The sequence below is a fragment of the Brassica oleracea genome, chromosome C2, assembly GCF_000695525.1.
Source record: "Brassica oleracea var. oleracea cultivar TO1000 chromosome C2, BOL, whole genome shotgun sequence".
Classification (NCBI taxonomy): Eukaryota; Viridiplantae; Streptophyta; class Magnoliopsida; order Brassicales; family Brassicaceae; genus Brassica; species Brassica oleracea.
In genome coordinates this window covers 33,041,652-33,054,298 of record NC_027749.1, presented here as the reverse complement: position 1 = coordinate 33,054,298, position 12,647 = coordinate 33,041,652, and the positions used below count along the sequence as shown (strand labels likewise).

Below are 12,647 nucleotides of genomic sequence, written 5' to 3'. Positions count from 1 at the left end.
CTTACAAACGAACATAACCTCTCGAGCCATTATGTGAAACTCTGTAACATCAGATTCTTGAAAATTTATGATCACAATGGATATCTTAAAAACATACGTTAAAGAGGTAAAAGATATTTCTATCTATTAGATTAATTAGGAACCAGGTTTTGAGAAGGGTTGGGGCTTAGGAAAAAAATTAAGATTTAAAATTCAGAAAAAATATTAGATTTTGAAATAAAATTAGAACATTTTAGATATACCGGAGATTATGAATATTTTAGATATAATATATATATATACGGAGAGCATCGGAACAAATATTAAATGAGGCAAAATTATTCATCGTTTTTGGAAACCAAGTTGATAATTCTCTAAAACAAGATATTAAAAATGTTTTGGATTTTTTAACTGAAGGAAGCATGAGAATATTGTACCTAGGATTGCCCACGCAAAATTGTGGATAGAAGATGACACTTTTCTCCTTTGTACAAGATCAACTCAATGAACGCGCCTAACACATGGTCATCACGATTATTATTAAAAAGGAGAAAAATAAGTCTAAGTAAAATCTGTGACTCAGGAGGTTCCGACATTTGTGATGTCGTGTTTCCTTCTTCCACAATGCAGTTTGACAAATTAAGAATCATGATTTCAAACTTTTGGTGGAGCTCAAAACAAAACATCACATGTTTACATTGGATTGCATGAGATGAAATTTGTACCTCAAAGAATATGGGGGGAACTAGGATTTCGAGATCTCCATGATTTCAATATATCGCTTTTTACAAAACAATTATGGAGAGTAATTCAATTTCGTCGTCCTTATTGGCACGTGTTTTAAAAGAAAGATATTACAATCATGCATCTCCTTTAGAAGACCGACAGATGTATTCACCATCATTTGGATGGCGTAGTATCATGGCAGCGAAACAACTACTTAAGTCGGGTTTGCAGAAAACCATTGGATCCAGTCATGATATGAGGGTTTGGAGTGAGCTTTAGGTCCCAGATTCAGTTGCTCGGCCAACTCGACCTGCAGACCACATTGTCTACAGAGTGCCTGATATACCATTAATTTTACCATTTTTAGACCATGGCATATGACCTATTTAGAGTCTATTTTAGAGTGTTTTCATGTTCAGGTACATTCTGGAGAACTATGATGATTTTGGAGCTTTTTAAGGTGCAGAACTACACATAAACGTCAGATGTTTAGATATGGATGGAGACCTTCTCAGGTTGCGATTGAGCCCATATTTTGATTAAAGATAGAGCGTTGGGTTATCGCTGGTTTGAGGTTAATTAGCATCCTATAGCAGATGTTATGCCTGATTTACTGAAGATTGGTACGTTTGCCTCGCGAAAGGAAGCTGTCGAGGAGATGAATGAATGTCGATCGACGACACATCCTTGGTGTCGATCGACGGTGATTCCAGAAGACGGATCGAGTCTATTTCATGACCGACTTAAGCCCATAAGCCACCACAATTTACCAGAATGCCTCAGGACGACTCTAAACCATGTTTATGTGTTTTCTAAGCCATTGTTGATTGCTACGCTTTCTTTTACTTATTTTATTCATAGTTTTAGGGTTGGAGAGAAGATCAATTCTCCTTCAGAGATTGATTGGAACTCCATTGATTTTACCATTGAGTTGTTATCTATTATATTATTGAAACTATGATTTGTGTTATTGCTTGCATGTCTGGGTAGTCATCTTGTTAGATTTAAGGATTTCATGAGCATATTGTCAAACTGATAATCAATAAGGATTGCTAGGTTATCTATAGATCTCTACACCAGAGTAGTTTGTAATACTAGGATCTAGAGTAGTTAGAAAGAATCACAGTGTGACTGATTATTTAAACCTAGAATTATAGGACAATTGAAAAGCATGAAAGTGCAATCAATTAACGGAACCCGAACTCCAGTGGAGTTTTGAAGAGTAACAAAAAAATTAAGATCAATTGGTTTTGTGAACAAATCAGCCAGCCAATTCTTTGACAATGTGTTCAGTAATTGTTATTCGCCGAACAGTCTCTGATGAATTAGTGTTGTATGTCATGTTATTGGTTCTTCAGGTGGAGTAGTAAAATGATAGGTCACCTATCAGAAAGTGAATCATGATATCGTGTGAATGAGGTCAAAATACGGGAAAATGTCATATAGTGATTACATAATCAGTAAAAAGATTTTCAAGTCTTTAAAAAAATTACTGCACTGCCCGTTGTACGAAATGAGTATACATACCAAGTAAGTGGGTATGAAAATTCCATTAAACGTGAGTGGTCAGAATATTAAAGAAGATTTCTATTTTTTAGATACTTTGGCATGTAAAATTTTTGAATTTTAAAATTAAATATCTTTACTATATTTGTGAAGTGATTTTTCGCATTCGAGCTCTCACATTAAAAGTTAGTCTGGTTAATATCGTTTATACCTTCAATGAATAAAAATTATAAATTATTCAAAAAGAAAAAAATTATTTGATTAGATAAGTGATTAAAATTAATAATAATAATTATCCAAAATATAAAAAATATATTTTCACTAAAGGATAATTACTATATATATTGTGTTGTTATCTGAAAATATCTTTTAATAAAAATTTAAAGTTAAAAAAACATATAACTAAATATTGATCAAATAAATTTTTAATTTTATATAACTGAAAAGAAAATATTGAGGATTTTTAATATTTACTTATTAATAATGAATATAATGTACAAAAACTTTCAAAATATTTATAATACATAAGAATTTTGAAATCAAAACATAAAAGTAAGTTATCATTACATTTTTTAATTAATAATCCATGTATTAATAAATAATTATAAAATGTTTATGTCTAGATGACAAAGCAACTTAAGGAAATCAACATAATCTCCCATACTATTATTCACTGGAAGTTTCATATACTAAAAAGGAAAAAAAAATCTTCTGTGAACTTATCTTTCTTTCTTCATTGGAGACATAATATCAAACAAAAGTAATACAAGTTGAACTATAAAAATCAGAGGCATTGATGTCCCAGGGATGGAGAATAACCTACGAAATAATCAATTCAATGATATTCTAAATATTCTATTCAAAATAGGTAAAAATCCATCTTTTTTCTGCAACTATTTTTTTGAACAATGAAATACAAATACATGCAAAAGTAAAGTGGTTAAAAAAAAAATTTCTATGCAAGAAAAAAGCAGAGGTCAGCTTTGTACATCAGAGAAACTGTCAAAATTTTCAGATTTTGCTTTCTGTCTCTTTCTTTGAGTTGTTTATTTCAACTTGAACTTGAATTTACTTAACAAGATAGAATATTCTATGAACATTATGTTTTATTATTTTCTGATTGGACTCCTTCAACAATATACTTATATCTGAATTAGACAAGTTCTCGTCTCAATGGATATCTATTCGTAGTTGCTTATATTTGAAATATAATGTGTGCGATAAATTTGTCAAGAAACTACTATATTGTTCTTAATCTGAGCAGTTTCTCATCTCTGTATAGAGAACTATTCATAGTGTTTTAATATTTAATGTTATATGGTTGAGAAGATTATTTAGTCAAAAACAAACTACTCTACTGTTTCTAATCTGATCAAGCTAATCTCAGCAGCGACCTAACCAGGGTTGTTTAATACTTAAAAATTCAAGGCCTGAATAATGTTTGAAACTCGAAAACACGGGACCAACTAAAGAAAACAGAGAAAGCTAATGGAGCAGCACATCTTATATAAAGCCTTTTGCTTCAGCAACAATTCCCAACATAGAATTATCACATATATCTCTATATCTCCTTTCTCGAGAGAAAAGATGGGCCAAACCATAATTCTTGTAGCGATAATTCTGACTGTTGTTATGAATGCTCAGAGCACTTTCGTTGTAGGAGATGCTGCTGAGAGAAAGGTATTTGACATTAATGGATATAACTTTTTATTAGCAAATGTGAACACATCTGACATGAAGTGCTGTTGTTTCTTTCTTATCAAATAGGTTTATGTAGTTTACTTGGGAGAGAAGGAACATGATGATCCTGCGTCAGTCACCGAATATCACCATCAGATGTTATGGTCACTTCTTGGAAGGTATGATTCAGTGCATCTAAGTAGAAGTTTGTGAAGACATAGGTACAGAATATTGAAATATATCTATTGAAAGATGGCATATTTACTTACTTGATTGTTATGTTTCAGCAAAGAGTCTGTCCACGATTCAATAGTGTATAGTTATCGACACGGCTTCTCAGGCTTCGCTTTCAGGTAACTCTTCTTAGGTTTCTTGACTTCACATAATCACAAGTAATTATTTGTCTGAACAAATCAAACGTCTTTTTTGAGAACAGAACTGCCTGAGGTTGTTCATGTCATACCAAATACATTGTACGAACTGACAACAACTAGGACTTGGGATTGCTTGGGTCTGTCTCCGGGTACTTCAAAGAGTCTTCTACATAAGGCCAACATGGGGAGGAAGATCATTGTTGGAGTCATCGATACAGGTTTGTGTCTATGGAGAAAATGTCTTTAATTCCCTCAAAATATATGTTTATTGATAGAAAGGCATCAAATACAGGAGTATGGCCGGAGTCTGAAATGTATAATGACAAAGGCTACGGACCTATACCGAGTCGTTGGAAAGGAAGCTGTGAATCTGGAGAACTCTTCAACGGTTTGATACACTGCAACAAAAAGTTGATAGGAGCTAAATACTTTGTTGATGGCCTTGTTGCCGAAATCGGAGACTTTGATAGAACAGAGAACCCTGAGTACGCATCCCCGAGAGACTTTAACGGTCATGGGACACACGTCTCTTCAACCATCGGCGGTTCTTTTCTGCCTGATGTAAGCTACCTAGGCCTTGGAAGAGGGACAGTGAAAGGCGGCGAGCCGGGTGTTCATTTAGCTATTTATAAGGCTTGCTGGCTTCAGTTAGGGTCCTGTTCAGGAGCTGATGTCTTAAAAGCAATAGACGAAGCTATACATGATGGTGTTGATATTTTGTCACTCTCTTTAAGATCCAAGGTTCCTTTGTATTCAGAGACTGATGTGAGGGAACTGACCTCTGCCGTTGCAAAAGGAATTCCTGTTGTTGCTGCAGCTGGTAATGACGGTCCCTCGGCTCAGACTATTTCGAATGTAGCTCCTTGGATCTTAACGGTCGCTGCAACAACTCTAGACCGTTCCTTTCCCAGCTATTACACTTGGGAACAATATAACAATACTGGTATATACTTATGAGCAAAAAAAAATGTTGTTCTAAAGTTTCTAACACCCTTGTTCTGATGATTTTGAGTTTGTTTAATTCAGGGTCAAGCAATCTTTGCCGGTCCAGAACTCGGCTTTTCCGATCTAGCTTACCCACAGTCCGGGTAACATTTATTTGCTTACTGCATGTTTTGATCATTGATTGTTTAAAAAAGTTATTTCCACGAGTTATGATTGATGCCTGTCAACATGCAGTGATTGCCGAAGCTCTCTGCTAATCCCAACAACACAATGGAAGGAAAAGTTGTGTTATGTTTCACAAGAGAAACAAGTGTCACCCCTGCGGTAGATGATATAATAGCAGTGAGAAATGCTGGAGGTCTTGGGGTAATCATTGCAAGAAATCCTACACACTTGCTTCTTCCATCTCGTAACTTTCCAAGTGTTGCGGTAGACTTCGAGCTTGGAACCGACATTCTGTTCTACTTACGCTCCACAAGGTATCATTCATCTCATTCACCAAAAACTTTCATGAATTACCATAATATTTTTGGATTTTTCTCTCTCGCCAGATCTCCCATTGTAAAGATAGGGGATTCAAGAACCCTCGTTGCACGACCTGTGGCTACAAAGGTAGCCACTTTCTCATCAAGAAGACCCAATTCAATTTCCCCAGCGATTCTTATGGTATATCAGCTCTTTTTTTTTACATGTCCATTCTCTTAAGTGTACCTGACTTTGTATGTTTTGATGCAGCCGGATATAGCAGCACCTGGTGTGAACATACTTGCAGCTACTTCCCTTAATGATTCTTTCAGTGTCAATGGATTCTCTATGAAGTCTGGGACATCAATGGCTACTCCTGTAGTTTCAGGAATTGTAGTGCTCCTCAAATCGTTACATCCTCACTGGTCTCCTTCTGCTATCAAGTCAGCTATTGTCACCACAGGTTCTTAGTTCTTACATCTTATTATGTTTTTCTTTTTATTTGACCAATAACGTTTTCAAGAAGTTTTTAATACTGAGAAACAAATTTTTTTTTCTATTGCAGCTTGGAAAACTGATCCATCAGGAGAGCCAATCTTCGCAGATGGGTCAAGCCGCAAGCTAGCTGATCCGTTTGATTACGGAGGAGGCCTCGTGAATCCAGAGAAAGCTGCAAGACCAGGTCTCGTGTACGACATGGCCACACATGACTACGTCTTGTACTTGTGCGCTGCTGATTACAGTGACATGTCCATATCCCGTGTCCTCGGAAAAGCAACCGTCTGTCCTACTACCAAGCCTTCGGTTCTTGATCTCAACTTGCCTTCCATCACAATCCCAAACCTTAGAGATGAAGTCACTCTCACAAGAACACTCACAAACGTTGGACCTTTCAATTCAGTATACAAAGTCGTGATCAATCCTCCAACGGGAGTTAATGAGTGTTACACCAACGACACTTGTGTTTAACTCTACAGCTACAAAGTTATCGTTCACGGTCCGCGCCACGACCACACATAGAGTAAACACTGGCTGCTACTTTGGAAGCTTGACTTGGAGTGACAATATACATAATGTAGCCATCCCACTATCTGTGAGAACCCAGATCCTGCCACGATACTATGACGAGAACTGAAGAATCATAATAAGCCTAAAGCAGATTTGTGAAAAGAGTAAAGCTGATTGGTAATCGTATTGTGTAGTTTCATTATTATTTATTCTGTCACATTGTATAATTTATGTTGTTAATAATCCCTAAATGGAATTGTCATCGAGAAATTTAATTAGTTTATTGATTTATACTCACCGGTGAGATCAACGGCAAGTTTGAATCGGTGCCGAACGTGACTGGTCTGAGCATTTCCATGGATGAATTGTGTGTAACTTGTCATTGATCATTATTAGTATTGAGAAAGTAGAATCGATGATTTATTGATTGTATGTAACTTGTCACTGTTCCCAGTGATGATGTTGTCGATGTAGACGAGCATATAGAGTAGGATGCCATTGGTGTTGTAGATAAAGAGTGATGCATCGGCAATAGAGTTTGGCAGAACAGACAATGGCTGAAGTAGAGATTGATCTCTTGTGCTGTTTCCGAGATATTTACCATCCTATGGTTGGGGAAAATGGCGTATTTCAATCCGAAGAATTTTGATCGTGCCAAATACGATCCAAATAATTATTAAGTACCAAACATGACAAGAAGTTAATTAAAATTTAATTTTATTAAGTACCAAACATGACAAGAAGTTAATTAAAATTTAATTTTTTTAGTCGTCCAGCTGGGAAGACTTTCCAGACGCCTTATTATAAGTCGTCTAATAAGTCGTCCAGATGGAAGACTTTCCAGACGACTTAATTAAGTCGTCCGATAAGTCGTCCAGCTGGGAAGACTTTCCAGACGCCTTATTATAAGTCGTCTAATAAGTCGTCCAGATGGAAGACTTTCCAGACGACTTAATTAAGTCGTCCGATAAGTCGTCCAGCTGGGAAGACTTTCCAGACGCCTTATTATAAGTCGTCTAATAAGTCGTCCAGATGGAAGACTTTCCAGACGACTTAATTAAGTCGTCCGATAAGTCGTCCAGCTGGGAAGACTTTCCAGACGCCTTATTATAAGTCGTCTAATAAGTCGTCCAGATGGAAGACTTTCCAGACGACTTAATTAAGTCGTCCGATAAGTCGTCCAGCTGGGAAGACTTTCCAGACGCCTTATTATAAGTCGTCTAATAAGTCGTCCAGATGGAAGACTTTCCAGACGACTTAATTAAGTCGTCCGATAAGTCGTCCAGCTGGGAAGACTTTCCAGACGCCTTATTATAAGTCGTCTAATAAGTCGTCCAGATGGAAGACTTTCCAGACGACTTAATTAAGTCGTCCGATAAGTCGTCCAGCTGGGAAGACTTTCCAGACGCCTTATTATAAGTCGTCTAATAAGTCGTCCAGATGGAAGACTTTCCAGACGACTTAATTAAGTCGTCCGATAAGTCGTCCAGCTGGGAAGACTTTCCAGACGCCTTATTATAAGTCGTCTAATAAGTCGTCCAGATGGAAGACTTTCCAGACGACTTAATTAAGTCGTCCGATAAGTCGTCCAGCTGGGAAGACTTTCCAGACGCCTTATTATAAGTCGTCTAATAAGTCGTCCAGATGGAAGACTTTCCAGACGACTTAATTAAGTCGTCCGATAAGTCGTCCAGCTGGGAAGACTTTCCAGACGCCTTATTATAAGTCGTCTAATAAGTCGTCCAGATGGAAGACTTTCCAGACGACTTAATTAAGTCGTCCGATAAGTCGTCCAGCTGGGAAGACTTTCCAGACGCCTTATTATAAGTCGTCTAATAAGTCGTCCAGATGGAAGACTTTCCAGACGACTTAATTAAGTCGTCCGATAAGTCGTCCAGCTGGGAAGACTTTCCAGACGCCTTATTATAAGTCGTCTAATAAGTCGTCCAGATGGAAGACTTTCCAGACGACTTAATTAAGTCGTCCGATAAGTCGTCCAGCTGGGAAGACTTTCCAGACGCCTTATTATAAGTCGTCTAATAAGTCGTCCAGATGGAAGACTTTCCAGACGACTTAATTAAGTCGTCCGATAAGTCGTCCAGCTGGGAAGACTTTCCAGACGCCTTATTATAAGTCGTCTAATAAGTCGTCCAGATGGAAGACTTTCCAGACGACTTAATTAAGTCGTCCGATAAGTCGTCCAGCTGGGAAGACTTTCCAGACGCCTTATTATAAGTCGTCTAATAAGTCGTCCAGATGGAAGACTTTCCAGACGACTTAATTAAGTCGTCCGATAAGTCGTCCAGCTGGGAAGACTTTCCAGACGCCTTATTATAAGTCGTCTAATAAGTCGTCCAGATGGAAGACTTTCCAGACGACTTATAATAAGTCGTCTGCGCAGTCTTTTGGATTGAAGTAAATACCTGACTCAAGATAGCAGCTTTCATTGATCTGCGGCCTCTGCTGCCCTCGTAAGCCAGTATCGGTGGAGACGGACTGTCTGCTCTGGGACCACCAATACTAGCACCCAATTCCGGCATAGCTGTGTACGTCTAGACCTGAAGAACTTGTATAAACCCATCCACGGTGTAACAGCCAGCAATTTCTTTGTTCCACAAAGAGTCCATCAGCACCTTAAACGCGACTCTCCCCCATGGATAATTCTCAAACCGTTCTAAATCCATCACTAGCCTTGCCAGAGTAGATCGTGTAGCGGTTGAAAACTTTCTCCCTTCAATGAATCCAGTGAAGATGGAGAGGTACGCGAGCCGCTTGCGATCTTCCCTGGACCAATCCCCGCATCTCTTCAGTGCTGCTATTATCTGATCAGTAGTTGGCCCAGCTTCCAGATGAACTCCCAGCATCCCCCAGAAAGAAACCATCTCTGGGGTAACGTCACATTTTGGTGTCTCAAGGTCCTCGATGTACTCGCAGTTTAGACCAGTGAGGTTTTCAAACTCTAACAGTGAAAACCTCAAAGGTTCTGGACCAACGAGAGACCACATCTCATACTTCTTCTTAATGTCCAGCTTGAAACTGAGCATGTAGTGAACCAGCCTTGAAGCCCAACCAAATCCCTGCTCCTTGAACTTGATGAAAACTCCCAAACTCGACTCCTTGAGCTCTTCAAATTCGTCATCAGTAAGAGCTTTCCTAAGAGCAGTATGCAACTTGCTGTTATCCGTATGATACGAAATGCTATTGTGGGCTTCTGGTTCTTCCCCTGATGTGTATAACCTACGGGGGAGTTCTGGAATATCCATCCTTTTTGTCTGCAAAATAATCAAAGACAACAATATAAGTCCAGACGACTTAGTAGACGACTTAAATTACTTACAAGTCTTCCAGTCGCAGAAGGAGTTGGAGTACTCGTCATTGCGGTTATAGATCTGAAAAAATAAACGTGAAACGGTGAGAATGAGTAAATTGATAGAGACAACGTTTTATGTTCATCTTTTCCTCGAGATTGATGACTTAGCGGCGTTAGGGTTTACAGAGAAACGGCGCTAAGGTTTACAGAGAAGAAGCGGCGGCGCTAGGGTTTAGAAGAAGCGGCGGCGCTAGTGTTTAGAACGTTGGTGACCACGGTGGCGAGGGCGACGGTTTGTTCGGATATAGTGGAAGCGGCGGCGCTAGGGTTTAGAGGAATCGGCGGCGCTAGGGTTTAGAGGAATCGGCGGCGCTAGGGTTTAGAGGAATCGGCGGCGCTAGGGTTTAGAGGAATCGGCGGCGCTAGGGTTTAGAGGAATCGGCGGCGCTAGGGTTTAGAGGAATCGGCGGCGCTAGGGTTTAGAGGAATCGGCGGCGCTAGGGTTTAGAGGAATCGGCGGCGCTAGGGTTTAGAGGAATCGGCGGCGCTAGGGTTTAGAGGAATCGGCGGCGCTAGGGTTTAGAGGAATCGGCGCGGCTAGGGTTAGAAGAAGCTGCGGCGACAACGGTGAGAATGAAGTGAGATAGATAGCCGATGTTGAGAACGATGGTTTGTTCGGAAATCGTGGGAATTCGAAATCGCCTTTGAGAGGGAGAACTGTTAGGGTTTCTGAATTTCGCGAAAAATGAAACAAAAAAATAAAAATCACCTTATATATTGGGTAAATAATCCGGTTAGCTTTAAAATTACATTGGTAAACTTTAAGGTTTGGTCCGGTTTAGACGACTTATTCTGGCTGATAATGTACAACAGACGACTTAATATTTAGTCGTCTGTTTTCAGACGACAAAATATTAAGTCGTCCTAGACCCTAAAATGAACCCCTAAACTAAAATGACTAGATTAACTAACTAACCACGTTATAAAATCAAATTATACTTAAATAGTGTTTACTATACACAGAAATGAACACGCATAAGTAATTTTAAAAATTTTCAAAAACGGTTTTAATGCTTTCCAACATCTAACCCTAAGAACACATACAATACTACAACATATGTTGATGAAACATAAACTTAAGAATATCATGACTCACTACTTTCACTCATCTATGCTGAAAACAATTGAAATTTGTTATATCTTAATTTATACCTCCTAAGACATATGTTAATTACATAATTCCCATTTTTCACTTATCAAAATATTTTTTACAAAATTTTTAAATTATGTTTAAGACTAACTGTCCAGACGACTTTCAGTTAAGTCGTCTGGACGACTTATTTTCAAGTCGTCTAAACAGACGACTTGCGAGGGGTAGAAACGTAAAAAAAATTCCGTTTTCTTGTTTGGTCACAAGGGGATAGTTGTAATTTCAATAGCCTTTTAGGTTACTTTTGCCTTTGACCCAAGTTGGGGTATTGTTTTGGGTTTGACTCCAAGTTTTGAGTCACACTTGGCAATTCTCCCTTTTTTTTTAAAGAAAATTAAATTATCTTCCCGAACATGCTTCACTAACTCAAAATAGTACTTGACTAACAAATCGTCCGTTGATCGTTAGAGTAGACATATTGATAACATATTTAAGTTGAATTTAAATATTAATTAATATAACATATTAAAACAACTAAATATTCTGGTAAATTACAAAGATCGTTAGAATATTGTTCAAAGAAAATGGATGGACATGGAACTTGTTGATTTTTTTGCTGGTTGCTTCAAATATCAGATGGTGAAGATAATCGAGTCCAAGAGTTTTTAAGTCGATTCAAAAATATCAAAGATAAAAAAAATCTTATTTCTCATTTCATAATACATTAATTGATTATTTATGAGAAATGTATAATGATGGTTAGGTAATGTCTATTTTGTTTTATTATTTTTGTTTAATGTTTTCTGTAATAAAATCTTTAAACTAAATAATATTTCACTTTTATGAAAATTTTCCAAAAAAAATATAATCATATAATGAATGGGTTAATTTTCAACATTTGTAAGTTAAAGGGTGTTAATTGTAAAATTAAAAAAGAATCTTTTAAAAATATTTCTTTTTAGAGGAGAAAATAGAGGAATACATTGGAGACAAACTCACCTCTATTGTAGAGTTCATCTATTATAGAGGAAAAAATAGAGGGACGGACTAACCTGAGCTTAGATACTATTACACCTGACACATTAACCATTTGCCATTGGATTTTAAAAGTTATAACTAGATCTCGATCTGCGCAACCGCGCAGATTTTTGTTTTCATTTATTTTTATATAAATATTTTGTTTTCAATTCTAAATTGGTATATATTATAATATATATGTGTCTATCAATTTTTAAAACATAATAAGTTTACGGTATATTTTTCTATGAATAGATTGTTTTAAACTTTCACATGTATATTTATATCTTCTTCTATATATATATTTTTGGATTATTATTTCATTATTAAAATCGTAACTATATATATAAAGATTAGTAAAATATTGTTTTATTGACATATTCAAAGATATTGTAACATTTCACAAATTTAAAAAGTTTTTAAAAAATTAAACTTTTCGCTTCATAGATTTATATTATCAAGTAAAAAATTAAACATATGGTTTTTA

General features: G+C 37.0%; 1 pseudogene; it reads left to right on the top strand.

Annotated features, from left to right (window-relative positions):
• Positions 1-3,798: 3,798 nt before the first annotated feature.
• On the top strand, positions 3,799-6,810 carry LOC106325565 (annotated as a pseudogene).
• Positions 6,811-12,647: the final 5,837 nt, after the last annotated feature.